The sequence below is a fragment of the Fundulus heteroclitus genome, chromosome 2 (assembly GCF_011125445.2).
Source record: "Fundulus heteroclitus isolate FHET01 chromosome 2, MU-UCD_Fhet_4.1, whole genome shotgun sequence".
Lineage (NCBI taxonomy): Eukaryota > Metazoa > Chordata > Actinopteri > Cyprinodontiformes > Fundulidae > Fundulus > Fundulus heteroclitus.
The window spans coordinates 26,872,200-26,889,366 of record NC_046362.1 but is presented as its reverse complement, the minus strand read 5'-3'; the positions used below and the strand labels follow the sequence as shown (position 1 = coordinate 26,889,366).

General features: G+C 41.1%; 1 protein-coding gene across 3 annotated transcripts in view; it reads right to left on the bottom strand.

Moving 5' to 3' along the window:
* mob2a (MOB kinase activator 2a) overlaps window positions 1-17,167 on the bottom strand; it is a 97,257-nt gene that overhangs the window by 34,909 nt on the left and 45,181 nt on the right. The window lies entirely within an intron of this gene.

Genomic DNA, 17,167 nt, shown 5'->3' with positions numbered 1-17,167 from the left:
AATTCCACGTGCTTTAAGAGAGAAAAACAACAGCTATTCAAGGCGCGCAGCAGATTAGTCACAACCCAAGCGGAGGCGCCTTGGAGTCCTGCCAGCAGGACGCAGCTGCCCATCATACCTGCGATCAAAGTGATAGGACAGGAGTCACACTATGACCAACACAGAGTCGGCGAAAATAAAACGGACACTGTCCAAGCTGGCCTTTAAAAGCGGTCGCTGCTGCATTCTGGGCTTGGGAGCGCGTGTTTAGGTAAGGTCTTAGCCATTGAAAACAGCGCAGATGGGCGTTCTTCAGAGCCCAGTGGGTTTCTGTATCCTCAGATAAAAGGTCAGCGGTTCCAGGAGACACTGGATACTGAACCCAATGACCTGCGCTGCGATATGGAATCCAGAACTATTGAGCAAAGTGTGGATTTTACTTGCAATAGTATGAGAACTATAGAAAAATGTACAGATGCTCAAAGAAATTGGGAAATTAAGGCTCATTTATGTTCCATTTATCCATGTAAATAGGTACAATGTTTTCTAAATGTTGTCAAGGGCCACTGCCCTCAATCTAATGTGTTTATTACGTTATCATTGTTGGGCAATGTCACCACTTGGGGGCAGTTCTGAGTTAGCCTTCGAATTCAGAGGAAATGAACAAAATGGCAAACATGTTGACAGACAAGGAAATCTTAATGTACATTCTCTGGAAAAAAAAAGAAAAAAAAAAAGAAGAGGCCCCGCGGTAGGCAGAGGTGGTTTGTGTGAGAGCATTAAATGCATCACAGCATGGGGATAGAGAAGTTCCACCATCTTCTTCTTCCCTTTGTGGTTCTCACTGTAGCACAATGACCCCTAAATTAAGATTTAAGAATTCCTTTATTGTCCCATAGTGGGGAAATTCAGTGTCGTACACACGGCCAGCTACACACAATTATTAGCAAATGAAAAAAAGAGAGGAAGAAAAAAAAAAAAAGAACAAACCGGTCTAATCTAAAGTTAGCTCTAAAGAAACACCAAGAGTAGAAGATTACTAGCGGTATTGCTCCATTTGTTGGGTTGAGGGAGGGATCTGCTCCCTGATGACAAAAACTGCACACAAAAAGCATAAGTCTATGCATAAATGGGCAGCTTTTTGTTATGTGAAGGAGGTGAAACAAATCATAAATATGTAAGAAGCCATTTAAAGGAAAGCTTTTTCCACAAACCTTTGTGACATGTCTGCAGTTCGAAAGAGAGAGAGAGGGCGTAAGACTTTCAGTAGATAACAGGAAGGCAGAACTTTCTCCAAGTTACCATTTTGCCATCCTTTCAGGCTCATAACCGTCATGAAACAAGTCTAGAAATCTAGAAATCTCAGAGTTAAAAGGTAAAGACCTACAATCTAAACAGGGAGACTGCTAGCTTAGTAGCATTAGCCTCGATAACTATGCTAAATGTTCATTTAAATGCTATAAACTGTATAAAATGTGAACTCCAGAAGTAATTTTGTCTTCCTTTCAAAACAGTAAAACCCTGTTATATAGCGACAGCTCTTTCACACAATGTGTGATGTTACCTCTGCTTCTACTATAAATAATAACTCAGCATGAAAACTATTTTTCTCGATATCTTGCCTGTTCCTATACCTTTTCTTATCTCAGTTCTTAAAGAGACATCAGACACAGCTAATATAAGTAATGACAGGTCAAAACTATACAAAATTTAAAAAACTTTAGATCTCAGATTGGCCACTAAAATCTGATCAATACATCTCGATTAAAATGATGTACGAATGTATTACAGTAGAGCAGCCGTCCCACAGGCTAACGGACGCCAACGCAGCTTCCCAGGGTTCAAATCCTGACCTTAAGACCTTTGGTGCATGTCCTAACACCCTTCTCTCTCCTCCCATTTCCTGTCTAATTACTGTTAATAAAGGCCACTAACACAACAAACTCTAGAAACAAAAACAAAGGAAAAAAAAATCTTGCATCATGGTTGTTTTTCCTCTTTTTTCAGTTATTCTCTCCCTTCCAGCCTCACAGCATTCATCCTTCTGCGTTGCTCGTCCTCTCTCTCGACTTCTTTGCTTCATCCCTTCTTCGCTCGGCATTCCTGACGGGGATGGGCAGCATGCAAAGACATGCCTGTGCTCTTTGCACAAAAATTTCTAGCTAAACAAAAGGAGAGACGAGCTAAAAGCAAGTCAAGAGGAGAAATAATATGAACTTGGCTGGACCTGGCTCTTTGCGTTCGTCAGTTTGATTCTGTGCACTTCACTAGCAAAACACGTTAGGATCGTCACTTCTGCTCCATTTACCGCCAGAAACGAGAATAATGAGAAATACCTGTCAGCCTAATTGCATCTGTGCTCACGCTAATTAGAAGACAAGTTTTCAGATGTTAAAATGGCCATGCTCTGCAGCTTTGCAGCACGGTGGTTTTTTTCACGTTTACAACAAAGAGAAAGAAGAGAGGCTTGGAGGGTCTCATTTCCACTCGTTCATTGGCTTTTTGCAGGAAGACAGGAGATGAGAAACACCAGACTGGTGTCCAGACATATAAATCACCATCTCCATGGATACTACATGGATTCATGTCAAAGAGAAAGAGCGAAGGAGAACGAAGCTGGAGAAAGTGAGAATAAAGTCAAAGTGAAAGAGGTGAAAAAAGGTGCTCGACCATGGATCACAGAAGTAAAAGAGCAAAAATACTAGTTGGCTTAGAAGAAGTTTGTACAATAAAAGTGAAAAAAGTTTGCATCTGGGTGGGAGCCTGTCACAACATGCCCTGAGCTCGGACTGAACTCCTCCTCCCTACATTCCTGAGAAGAGGAGAGTCTCTATCCATCCTACAATCTGCCATTAGGGGAGCCAAACACCTGTCAGTCAAACGCACCACCACGCACTGGAACAGGGGGTCATTTACCCATAAGTCCAATGGGTCAAGGGCACAGTGAGCCATGAGGCGGACTTGCAGTGAGACACGGTGTGGGGTAAATTATGCAGAAGTGATAACATAGCGTAATGTGCAAAAAAAATAAAATAATAATTTTCTTAATATTTTGCTATTAAGAAATGAGGGATGACAAAAGCAGGTCCTGGCCGACTCTTTGCCATTTCACACCTCAGCAGTTTCGGTTGTCTGGTGCCCCAAACAATCACCGGCCACACACTGCTAAAAGGGAATAAAAGTACAATTTTCGTGAAATTGGTGTATTTGCTGTTAATCTGAGCAGGTAAATAACTTATCTGCCAGTGGAATGAGTATTTAACACCTAAAATAAGATGATTATATATATATATATATATATATATATATATATATATATATATATATATATAGTATATATATTATATATATATATATATATATATATATATATATATATATACTGCACTTGAAATGAGTTGAGATGAGTTGTTCCTAATTTAAGAGCAAATATCTTATTTCATTGGCAAATAAGATTAATGACCTGCTCAAATCAAGGACTAATACACTTATTTAAAGAAAACTATACTTACTTTTTGTTCCCTTTTTGTATCAACCTTGTGTCAACTTGAATCCGGATGCAAGAACATTAATCCAGGCCTAAAGACACTGATTGAAAACTTTCCAAAAAAAAAAAAAAAGGGTAGAAAACAAATGTTTTTTTCAAATTTAAAATGGTTTGGCTTTTTTTTTTTCCTAGCAAGATATGAGGGATGGCTTTTATTGTGTGCTGCTGTAGACTGGCAGGCTAACCAGTGAAATGGTGCAACATCAAAGGAGTTCACAACATGCCTCCAATGTGACGGTCCTCAGGCCTGAAGCTCGAAGGCGTAATGAGGCTTTATCCTGCAAATGGCCACAGGTCTGTGGACAAGGTCACTCTTTCAGTGTAGGAGATTAACCACCTGACAGAGCACAGGCAGGCGAAAACAGGTGCAGCATCCGCTTAGCCAACACAGGGATTCAAGAAAAAGAAATACAGCATGGCCGACAACATTGCTATATGTAGCATGTTATGACTTTAAATAACTGAAGGAAACAAAGAATCCTCAAATGCTTCCCTAAAGTCTGATAAATCATTAAAAAAACCCAACAAAAAAAAAGGGGAGATGAAAAGGATGTCTCTTTTCCAGGGAAGTGTGCGATAACTTTGGAGGAATAAGTAAACAAGCAGGTTTCCAAGCCTGCGTGCCAAAGCAGATAAAATTCTGAACATTTCTGATCCGAACCAAAACATTAACCTCCAGATTACAGCACCAAGAAAAAAAAAAAAAAAAGACTGTCTGGGATCAGCTTGTGAGAGCCAAGCGCTCCAACTGGAAATGGGTTCAATGCTGCCATCTGTTGGTTCAAAAGGCAGGCCTGCAGAGGCCTTCATTTCAAGTCATTAAGCCCCATGCAAAATGTTTCTCTTCAATTTAAAAGACATTGTACTAAAGATGATCCTTTGCAACTGCAAATCTCTGTGGAGATGGACTTTTATTCCGCTTTACAGAAGCAGATTTCTTTTACCGGAGTGCGGACGCTCACATGTGAATGTGTGCAGAAACCAAACTCAGGAATGCGCTGACAGCACAGATCCCCAGCATCCAATCAACCACCGTAAAAAAAAAAAGAGTTACTTTGTGCTATTTGTGGAAGACAAACACAAGGAAATGTGATTTAAAAAAAAAAAAAGTGTGAGACGCACAGAGCACAAGCGTTGGGGCTCGGGAGTTGGGGCGGTGGGTGTTGATGACGTAGGAAAAGAACCGGAGAGGCTTTGGTCAGACGCATGCTGATGTTTGCCGAGGAGAACAAAAAGCGGCCTGTATGTGTGGGAGAGAAGGTGCGGCGCAGGATAAGGTGGAGGGCGATGGAGAGAGAAGAGAGAGCATCATGGAAAGAGGAGGTGGCGGGAAAAAGGCTCCGGGTTGCACCCGTGTTTGCACAGGATGTACAGGGTGGAGTATTACAGTGTAAAGGAAGAAGCATTAAAGTGAACAGAGCCCTCTTTCTAAATTAATGTGGAAAAAAAAAAAAGGAGGGCTGAGATCATCTGACAAGTAAACACTAATTTCTCCTTCTCAAATTTCGAGAATTCATAAATTCATTTAGACTATTAAGTGTAAATACTGAACTTCGCTACGTATTTATGGGTGAAACTCTCTGTAGTGGTCAGGCTTTAAGAAGGTGGGTGGATGAATGGATGGGCAAACAGAAGTAGAGATGGCAGGCGGACAGGTGAACACATGGGTCAGATGAGTGAATACAAGGGTGGATGGGCTGATGAATGAATGGACCAGCTGACTGACAGAAAAAACAGCGGACGGGAAACCTGATGGATGGACAAATGGGCGGGTGGAGGAAACAAAAAAACAAGGCAACTGATAGAAAAACCCATAGATGGGTGAATACGGTGATCTTTAGACAATAGGAAAGAGAATGAAGTGTGGAAAAACCTAATATTTCTCCACACTCTCACGTTTATTTTTCTACGGTTATCTAGAACTGGGAAATGCTTCGGCTTACGAGCATTTCCAGAACCACGGCCATCAAACAGAATCAGAAGCAGCTTCATCCGCCTGTGACTGCGTGCGCAATCAAAGCTTTCAGATCAACTACTGTAGCTTCTTCAAAAGGGGTTGTGGGGGAAGGAAAACCAGACGGGAAGACACAACACACTGGTGGAACTGGTGGAGGCGCATACAGGCGGACCGGGATGAAGATGAGGGTGTGAGGGTTATTATTCTCTCTGCTCCAGCTCATCAACTCCGAAATAAGGGGCCTTTAGATATTCCCAATCAAGAGGAATGCAACTACGTGCGCCTTAAGCACATTAAGTCCAAGCACAGAATGTTCCTTTAACACGTTAAACGTCTGCAGGAAAAATCAATGACAGATCTCGAAGAATCCATCAATCACAGAGGAACCGTACTGAACATGAATCTCTGAGCCACACAAAGCTTAGGAAGCGTAAATGCGACAATCGTGTGGCAAAATGTGAACTGGATACAGACCAGCGGGGCTCAGAGTCACCCAGAGGTCAACAGTAATGAGTTTCAGACATAAAAAAAAGATCACGATTTAAAGAAAACAGCTGATAAGATCAACCGCTTTGCTCCAGAGCACATGCTACATACATACGTCTGCTTTTTAAAGACATGCTCCAGCCTGTTTCGAGGTTTGTTACATAACTGTCCGTCCTGTCGGCATGCGAGAACAGCAACAACAGCCAGACATCAGAGGTGAAAGTGGTGCGTTTGGGGGTGGGGATCCCGTTCCCAAAGGAAAAGTCTTCCATTTCCTGCCCCAGCAGACGGTGCTCGGCTTAATCAGACTGTCTGGCATGTTGGTGTTTGTTATTTTACGCCGGCCGATGCCCTGCTGAACTTTAACCCCAGGAGCGCGGAACAGGCTGACCTGTACTACATTTACTAAAAAGTACTGACAAGTGGTTAAAAGTCAGAAAGGGTGAGTTTTAGATCTGCCCGTTAGACTCACATCAACAAAACTAAAACTAGTTTGAAGTAGGGCTGGGAAATTGGACTTAAAAAAAATTAAAAAATTAAAAATAAAAAAAACTCCCAAACCAAATCAAGATCAATCAATTCTTTTTTTTCTCCCCCTTTCATTTCATAAACTTGCTTTTCTTTTAATCATCTGGAAGTTGACCTGAATTCAAAGTGCAACTAAACACAAGCTGTGAAACATGCTTGTAAAAACAAGATGGCGGACCCTGCCATAGTGAATAATGAAAATATAACAAAATGTTTGCTGCTAGTGGCATTACACAATGAGCTAGACTTAAGTATATATCTAAGTAAAAGGCTTCACTTGTTGTGTAACTTCAAACAAACTTGTGCCTCATCTTGTGATACAAGAACTTTCCTTAATTCAATTCAATTAAATTTTATTTATATAGCGCCAATTCATGAAACGTGTCATCTCGAGGCACTTTACAAAGTCAAATTCAATCATATTATACAGATTGGACAGTCGTCTGCATTGTCCATGGCTTTGCAGCAATCCCTCATACCCAGCAAGCATGAAGCGACAGTGGAAAGAAAAACTCCCCATTAACGGAAAGGAAAACCTCCAGCAGAACCAGGCTCAGTATGAACGGTCATCTGCCTCGACCGACTGGGGGTTACAGAAGACAATATATGTTTAAGAATATATTTTTCTTAAACATATATTATCAAAATACTGCGACCCATTACCAAAATAATTTCCCCTTTTTCGGCTGACTTAGTGCAAAGTTTCTTGGAAGCCCAAGGAGTGTGTTGGCAAAAAAAAAAAGAAAAAAATCTTGATTTTCCGAAAATTTAATCTTCATAAATTATAAAACCAATTCATCGGCCAGCCCTAGTTTGACGTAAATGCTAGTTTTTCATTAAACTTCCACGGTATAATGATTATATTCCCCTTAAAAACATGCCCTCTTTAAATTTGGCAAATGACGCAATAGAATAAAAACCCTCCCGCTGTTCTCTGCAGTTTCTAATTATAAGCTTCACATGGCACGGTAAGAACTCTGTGCCTTCGCAGACGTCATTGTGCTCTGTACAGTAGCTGTATCTCTGAAGAGCATCGCTCAAGTCTTCCCAGCAGCCCCCACAGGCCAACTCACATCTGCTGCTCTGCTTATCATAACAGCCAGCCGGTCAAACAGGGAGATCAAGGACGTTTTCAGAAAAAAAAAAAAGAAGAAGAAAAACAAAACAGTACAGCCAGTTCCTTTCTGTCCGCACACACCCCGATAACCAACCTCCAAGTGGTGCGGTTCAAAAAGTTAATTAGTGGTGCAGAATCAGCCACGAAAATAACCATCAAATGAGCTCATCTTCTGCAACTCCATATAAAAAAAAAAGCTCTACTCAAGGACCCAGGCGTGTCATAAAAAAAATAAAAATATATAAACATCCCATGTTCTCAAGAGTGTTTGTTTACCCAAAATCCTAAAAGAAGAAGTACAAATAAGGGAAAAAAGGAATTGGACAAAATCTACCGCCTCAATGACTAGACAGGATCGGCCCACCGTCCGACCGCAGAGGAAACTGCTCCATTGTGAGAGCCGGATTAACACCAGGAGCGATGAAAGCATAGGAAGCAGTCATTACCCAGGGAGCCTGCATAGGGGTGAGGAGAAGCATGTGACTGAGTGAGGCAGAGAGCTGACGAAATCATCAAAACAAGACGGTGAGCACATGTTGATCTCTAATTGGCTGAGCTTAACTGCTCGTTAGCCAGGTTCCACCCAAAGGCTTTTCTTTTTTTTTTTTTTTTTTTGGAATTGCAATTAGCGACAGCGGTGAATTAAAAACACAGAAAACAAACTCTTGGGCCAGAGGTTTTGGGTGCAACGCTCCGTAGGCCTGATTCACAGTGCCGGGTGCCAGGCACGGCCGGTTACCCGCCTCCAGGCAGAAGAACTTTAAAAATGGCTGCACTTTCAAATTCGGTCCTTTTACTGAAATATTTAGTAACACAAGTCAATATTATACATGGGTGTGAATACTAAAGAGGCAAAACCCATTCTAGAAAGGGGCTTGCTGCTAATATAAAAGGTCAAAATTTACCATTTCTACTGGAGCTCCACAATAGCAGCAACATTTGAATTTTAGGATGCTATTGCTTATAGCAGCATATAATATTTATTATGCATTTATACTTCAGTCTATGAAGCAAAAATCAAAGTAACAAATAAATGTCAGGTACGATATTATTGGGGTGACCACTATTTTCCCCCCCCAAATAACCAATGACTAATATGTCAATCAATTGATCTCAACAGTACATTTTACCCTCAAAATTATGTTTTTCCCCCTCTTACAATAAACTTTCACATTTACGTCATACAACAAAACAGAAAATGCAAAATCTGCACCTCAATATATGAATTATATGAATAAAGTGTAGCCTCCAGCATGACAAAACCAAGTAAAATGAAGCCCGTATGCATGTAGTAATAGATAAAAGTGAAGTCAGCCATGACTACAATAAAGAAAAAAGGAAAAAAAAAGTTCAATATTTATCATTGAAGATTGAAGCAACATTCCAAGGTAATTAGTTTGTGCTGTAAGTTGTACGTTTTACGCCTTATAGGCCGAGCGGACATGGAAGTGAACGCACAAGGAAATATTGCCGAATGTCTCGTATCAGCAGAGGAAAAAAAAACAAACGATGCGATTATAAGCATAATTGCTCATGCAGACTGGATTTATTTATATAATTAAAAAAAAAAAAAAATAGAAACCCTGTTCTCATAGCAGGCCTGATGTGCCCAGATGGTCTGTTAATGACGGAGGTGAAGAAGGAGGGTGGAGGCAGATCCTGCTGTTGCAGAAAAAGAGCTGCAGGGGAAAAAAAGCAGACGGGAGGTCAAATCAATACAGAGAGAAAGAGGATGACTTTGCTCCTCATTCCACTGACGCACTTTTGTTCACGTCTCCTCCACCCACCACCGATCCTTTGATAAGGGATGCGCTGTTGGGAGACCGGTATACTCTGTGGTTATTAAGTCTGCAACTCAGGTAAAGTGTGCGCTTCAGCATCTCCACACCATGGGAGTGAGGTGGAGACAAGCCTCCGATTGGCTGAGTCGTATCTGGAGCCCACCTGGGAAGATGCGTTAATGCAGTGACATCATATCTCTGTGGGGGGATGGTTCAGTGTGCACATCTGTCTGCACACAAAAAAGGCTTCGAGATCAGCAGGAAAAGGCTGCAGAAGACGTTTTAGTGAACACACTAGGGCTGAACGATTTTGGAAAATAATCTAATTGCGATTTTTTTTCTTGATATTGCGATTTAATGCAATTTTTTTTCCAGTTTAATTTATCATGTCTTTTTAAACATATACAAACAACAAATCAACTTGTTTCCTCGCTGTGCAGATTAGTTGCTAAAACACCCACAGCATCTAAACTCAGAGCAGAAATGATTGCGTTCTGCCTACGATATATTTCAACCAAAATTGCAATTTTGACTTTTCTCTGCATCAACCACAAGCAACAAAAATTGCTGAAGTTGAAATTGCTTCTAAATAAAGTTGCTTGTAAATAAGGACTATTTAAAACAAGAACTTTTAATGTTTCTATTAATCAGAATATTGTTCAAGAGAACAGCTTTTAGTTCATTTGGACATCAATCCTTGTTGAACATAAAGTATGTATTAAAACTGATTGACCTGTACTTAATGCTATGTATGATTATATAAACTCTAAAACAAGTAATGCAATTAGATTATCTCACTGCTGCAACTGTCTTCCCTTCCATATGGAGGCAAACCCACTTTAAACATTTTACCGACACCTAATGGACGTGTCTAATTCACTAATTGTTACATAGCCAAAAATTGCAGACTCTGGGATTTGGAAATTGCGTTTTTTTAAATTGCGATTATATTGAAAATGCGATTAATTGTTCAGCCCTAGAACACACCGAACCAAAGGAGAGGACGCGGTTTTGCAGGATTGCACGGCTTTCCAGAAAAAAAATGCGAACGAGACGGAGCGTGTGGTGCATTTCTGTCTGACGCAGAGTTCAAATGAGGAGGTTTTACCTATTTAACACTATTTTCTCTATTAAATCAGGCTGCGCCTAATCAGCGGACCTCTTTCACCCAGCCATCGGACAAACCCAATAAACAGGAAGTGAGGCGCCGAGGCCCTTTCCGCTTCCCTGTAAATGGGCCTCTTGTTCTCAGAAGCTACGCCGAGAAGTCCCAGACATCAAAAACCAGTCCAATTTCCACGCTCACCTTCCAGAAGCCTTACAAGGTCTCCAGGAACGTGGTTCTTGGTGTAAGGTTTTCTATCAGACCCTTTTCCTGCCACGTGACCGACAGACAAACCACAACAAACACAATGAGGCCATCATTGACCTGCCAAATACTCAGTTTTGATCAACCTTTCACTGCCTAAACGGGGTCGGCCTGCCTACTCACTCAAGTTTTTAGCTCCCATTCGACTTTTAAAGTTGACCTTTCACCGGGTGCACCCTCGGCGGATGTGAAAATTGTTCAAACAATAAAAACTTCCCAAAAAATGAGGGAAAAAAAAAAAAAAAAACCCAACCCAAAAACAATAACGTGTGCACTTTGTTTTAATTTAAGCGCGTGTGCTGACAGAGAGGAACTAAAAGTGGAGGTGAGGTTAATGCAAGGCCATCTCTTTCTCCTCCTGAGCCAGCAGAACAAGGCTACTTCTGAAAAACACACACACACAGCACACAAAGAGACTGCATTATGCAATTGTTCCAGTGTGTGAGGTGGTCTGCCCTCTGCAGTAATCGGGAGGCCAGGTGGACGTCACGAGGGACAGCCAGATGGGTCAAGACAGGCACATCTAAAGATGCCCCCGGATGACCGTCTCCCCACGAGACTCCTTTTCAATAAAATCAAACCTATCAGGAAGAGTGTAATTTGAAGTAATAAAAAACTGAGAATGGAGATTAAAAAAGTGATTTTTATACCATAGTGTCCACTAAAGGCAAACCCCTAGGAGGACCTCCGTCAAGATTAAACCAAAGACAACAGTCACAGACTTCTTCAGAAAATTTCTGAAAATGACTTGAAATAAAAATGCATAAACTTGTACATTTTAATGCTGGCCATAAAAACCATATGGATGCACGCAGAGATGACAAGTCGGAACAGAGGAGAGTGAATGAGCCTGTTCAAAAAGCAATATTCGGTGTTACATTTGCGAGTTTCCATGTTCCTCCGTACACAATCCATTAGTGATGCCCAAAGTAAAAAATAAAGTTGAACGGATGGACAGAAACTCAAAAAGGTGTGATTTTATTTTCACTCTGCGAAGGTGTCACAGCAATCGGATTGCACTGACAAAAACAACCTTTGGTGTGGAAGTTGTTACAGAGTAAAGACGACTCAACGAGGTGTTTACAATCTCTCAAGTCAAATAGTCATAGGAGGTGGAAGAAGCTCGCAATATAAAAAAAAAATGCATCTGCAGCTCATTCAGCATTAAAACGGGGACGGAGAGCTCAACCGAAAACAAGAAATCTGAAGTTGAAACTTCATCCTTTTGAGCATTTAACGTTAAGCTAAACACTAATAAGATGCTAATGAGAAGTTATGCTGTCAGCTCTATTATCATTAACAACCCACTGTATTTAAAAGGAACTCAACCCCCACTAACACATATCCACTCAGTGAGGCCAGTCCCCTGAATCTAAATAAATTACTCCTCCTCGCACACAGGCTATAAAAATATTTTAGAAGCATTGATGACATTTCCTAAAAGGAGACTGAAATCTTTATCTGTAAATCAAAGCCCTGCAAAACCGGAGATCCGAAGGCTGCATAAAATTCTGACCAAGCGCGTCTGAGCAGAGCCGTTTTCAGAGATCTGCAGTCTTTAAAATAAACAAGAAAAACCACAAAAACAAAACAAAAAAACCTGCAAATTCAAGGAGGTTTATAATGAAATCGGTCAAATCCTACAGCCTGAATGAATGATTCATTTACGCTGGTGGAAAGAGTGGAGGAATAACTCTGGCAGGGGCAGCGAGTTCAACAGAAACAAAAACACACAAATATAAAAGTGGAATTTACCCATACTGATCAACTACACATCAGGATTTTTACACAGTGCGACGGCTACAAGGAATTACTCCATCCAGCTCTTCTATACAAAACTTTAATGTACAATCATGTCATAATTCTTTCCCCCTCTACACCAGACCAATAATTTTATGTTGATTTAATTCAGGGCCATGTGAGTGTCGAGCCGGACCTGCGAGTCTGCTGGGCTGGGCGATGGAGCGATCGGCTTGCCGGAGCAGAATGGTGCCCTTGTTGAGCTGCGCGTCTCAGCTCGGTGGAAGCAGCCGGTCCGGCCAAAAGAGGGCCTAATGAGAGACACATGGCAACCGGTAGGGTCCGCTCTGCTGATACACTCAGAGCCATGATACACTCGGAGCTATTGTTCCACGGCCACACGTTATGAAGTTCACCAACTGATCCACGCTGATCCGCGGGAAGGACGCACAACACACCAGCCCTCGTCATGTGCTGAAGCCTCGAGGCCTGGATGTTCCTGTGTTCCCGCAGCGGGTCAAAGATGAGGCGTTAGGCTAAACGAACGTTAAACCACTTGATTCAGACCAACCTGCACCATTGGGCGCAAAATATATTGCCGAAATAACCATTGCAAAAGGACTATTTGTAATGTAATAGTTGCTGTCTAACATATTCCAAGTATCATGAACTTGCAGTATGCATGCCCGTGTAGTCATCAGGATTCCTGATTAATTTTCCCACTAAATTGTTTCAGTATTTCTAATTAGTTTTTTGTAATATTCTTCACATGAGCACATAAAATTACATAGTTGGATTGGATTATCTGCATACTCTACAAATGACTAATCAAGTTAGCTTCTGGGTTAGGCAATGTGGGAAAGGACCATTTCCCTGTTTTGTTTGATCAGCTTTATTTAAAAACCTAGATGATAAATATCTAGATTCTAGAAGATAAAATCTGAGACTTCTGGACTAGATTACACTAAGTACAAATTTCTAAATTGGTTTGTGTTCTTCGATACTTATATTTAGCTTGAACTTAAAAAAATCTTAGATGTGGGTTTGTCTGTCATCTAAACTTGACTCAGTTTAAAAACCACACTTCCAGCTGAAAACCCTGATGTGAAGGGTCCCCGGGCCAGACACCAACAGCATCATGGCCCGTTTTCCATTTCCGAATGCATTTACCATGACATTCATTGTCGGGAACTCAAAAAAACCCAATCAAGGATTTGGGTAACAAAAGATTTTCATGCGGCAAATTAAATAAGCACTATGTAACTTTAGCCACTAGGGGTGCTAGACATGTAACCTACAGGTTTAGAGCGCCTGAAGGCCACTGGCAACATTGCACTGTTGCAAAATTAAACAGTCTCCCTCTGTGTTTTGGAATCTGATAGCAGGACCAGCAGATTACGAAGTCATTTAGTTACTTGTAAAGACAAGGCCACATTCACCCTCTAGATTAAATCCAATATCAGAGAACCAAAAATATGTCTGACCAGGTAAGTGTCATGTCTGTTTTCATCAAACACCACCAAGCAAATTATTTTCCATATCCGCTCTTGTTGGGGTTTTTTTCTGGATCAATCCCTGTCTCGCTTCTGTTTTTGGCCTCCTCAGACATAGTTTCCGCTTTTTGCTTCCTTTGGCCATGACAAACTTTGACTTGATGACAAAAGTAGAAACACGTAAGGTCAGCTCTCGGGATCAAGGGGAGCTAGGATTGACTAATTCAGCGATGGAGTCAATTCACACCATGTGCTGGTTTTTGACCTGAAAAGTCAATTCGACATATCACAAATTAAGCTAACACTCGGGTCAAAACATACACAGTGCTTCTTTAATCATAAAGGAATTCATCTAAATATAAATTAATCTAAAACGAAACTTTTAAATTTCTCATTTTTGTCTTTTAAAGAATTGGACCAGAAACAAAAGCGGGAAAGAAACATCTTCAAGACTAGGACTGCCTGAAAACACTCCCTCTTGACACCTGAGAGAGATGGAAGGAAAGAAAGGAGCGAGGAAATTGTCTTTTTAAAACAAATGATAGCCGACGCGACACTTGCCACCACCATTGCCGTCACATGGTTTTTTGATTTCGAGCAGTGCTAAACTGTGAAATTGTATCTTTCTTTCTCTAAATATGCAGAGAATAATGACCTTCACTTAAAGCTTTGATATGATTACCAACTAAATGCAGAATGGCTCACAGAATAAAACAGAGTGTGCGCTTAGTTGCAACCTTTTTTTTTGCCTTATTGTCAATGTTAAAAACAACCTGCAGAAGGTAAAACACTATCAGTAAAACTAAATGCAAGAATAACATCAAAGTAGCTATAATAAAAGCTTATAAACAAGAAATTAGATGACTCTCCTCGATCTATGCCCTGCATATTGCTGCTGACTTCCATTTATTTCAAATATACAAACCAATATTTAAATGGTTATTTGATAGGGCTGCACGGTATAAGGTAAAGAGGATATAACTATTATTGTTGATTAATACTGTGAGGATGTAATCAGTTATAGTAAATCCTTTACTAAAAAAAAAAGCAACAGCACCTGAACTATTTTACTCTGCAAGTTATTGCCCCCAAGCAGTCCTTTGGAAATTGCAATATTGCACACAATGGTGGAGAAAGCTCATCCACCCAAAGCAAAGGGAATCCTCTCTATGCAGTGAGGAGTTTTAACACTATCACAAAAAGCCAAAAGTCAAAGAAATTACATTTGTTTTCCTTTAGACTATGAGTAAAGTAAAGCTCTTCAGGGCCCTGTTGTTGAGGGGTGTCAGTTCACTCAGCTTTCTTCCCTTTAGATGCTATCAGACCCAGTCAGATTGAAGCGAAGGCATTTTGAAGGCTGAGTCGGGTTCTTTTGGATCTTTCTGTGCAGTTTTTTGGGGCACAGTGCTGCTCCTCAGCAGAAGTGTTTGAGATAAATTCAACTGACAGTACGCTGCATCCCAACGACAAGAGACACCACTGTACTAAAAACAAAATACACAAAAACAAAATCCATGTTTTACTTCAATGTAAATAACGCCATACAAGGCTTTACCTTTTTAAAACACGATTTAAGCTACATACTATAGTGTTTAGAGGAGGGAACTGAGGGCTGGTTGGTGCACAGGATTTCACAAAAGCAGAGATGCACAGCTCAACATGCCAGAAAATCTAACATCTGCCACTTTTGCCTCAGATCAGTATTTAGCAGGTCACATACTCAGAAAATAGCGCATTTCCTATTCATGTTGGGCATTAAAGGCCACAAACTCCCCAAATCTTCAGCCAATAAACAGCGTGCACTTTAAAGCGTTTTTTTTTGGAAGTAAAAATAACAGTTCCAAGGTGTAAAACACTGCAACCACAGAGGACGGCTTAGACGCAGTACTTGGTAGGCTTTAATATTCCCGATGCCGTTTATTAAAACTCTGCAGACTTTTAGTGACTTACAACCCCATTATAAATTGATCTTAGCGGCCAAGATGCTGACGCTCGGACAGTGGTGGGGTCATTATGATCACAGAAAAGGGAGAGAAAAATGTTCGGCTAATTGAAATCCACAGTATTACCACAATCCCATGTTTACCTAACATTGTGCAGCCCTATTAGGGACATAAGCAGAATTTATCATTACATTTCTTCACCCTGCGGGATTTCCTAACTACTACCTCTATGTAGGAATCTGCTAGATATATATTATGTACTGCTTGTATTGTAGTTATTAAGAAGAAAAAAAAAGAGGCGGAGCCTACAGAAATGGGAATTAGCAGGTCAGACTTCTACTGCAAAGTAGAAAATCGGTACGGACCATGGACGCCTGATCAGTGCATTTCTACTCAATATATATTTAACCATGCAACTGTCCTGAGCCATCTAACAGAATGTTTTCCGATCCTGGTCCTCAGGTAAGCCAATCCTGCATGTTTTAGGCGTCTCCTTGCTGCCACACACCTGAAATGACTAAAAAAGAGGCCTCTGCAGCCCTTGATGGCTGCTGTGGAGGTCATGCAATTATTTGAGTCAGGTGTGCTGCAACAGAGACGCATCTCAGACGTGCACTTGAGGACCGACCTGGGTTGGGAACCCGCAGCTCTAACAGGCTATATGGCGTGTGGGATGAGCCCAAAATAAACCCGAGAGTCTAATTTGGTCTAATGAGCCCATTAGACAGCGGTCTCCATGTTGCAACGCGGTCTTTTCTTTAAGAGGTGGAGAGAAGGACATGAAGCTTCTGGCCGCCACCCTACCTTGACAATGCCTCTGTGTGTGTCTGACAGCATCCAACACATGTGGAGCCTCTGATTTCCATGTCATAACGCCTAAACGGCGCCCTGTTACTCATGCATCCTTCTTGCACAGGAATAATGCAGTCCAGCTGTGCAGTGTGTCTCTGCATTAAAAGCTACAATTTTACGCTCGCCATCAAACGCTCCTTCAGAGCTGGGGAGTTATATTTAGACTTTATACGGCAGTTAAAGGCACCGTCGGGCTCGCCAACCCCGCAACCACAAAAAGGAGGAGAAGCAGATCCTTTCTGCGCCAGCTACCGCCAAGTCCAACTTAAAATCTTTTCGCCATCTTAGCTTGAGTACTTGAAAAAAAAAAAGCAGCAAGTCGAAAGTTTTAAACTAAAACATAATAAGTTGAAAGAATGCAAACATGCCAAATTA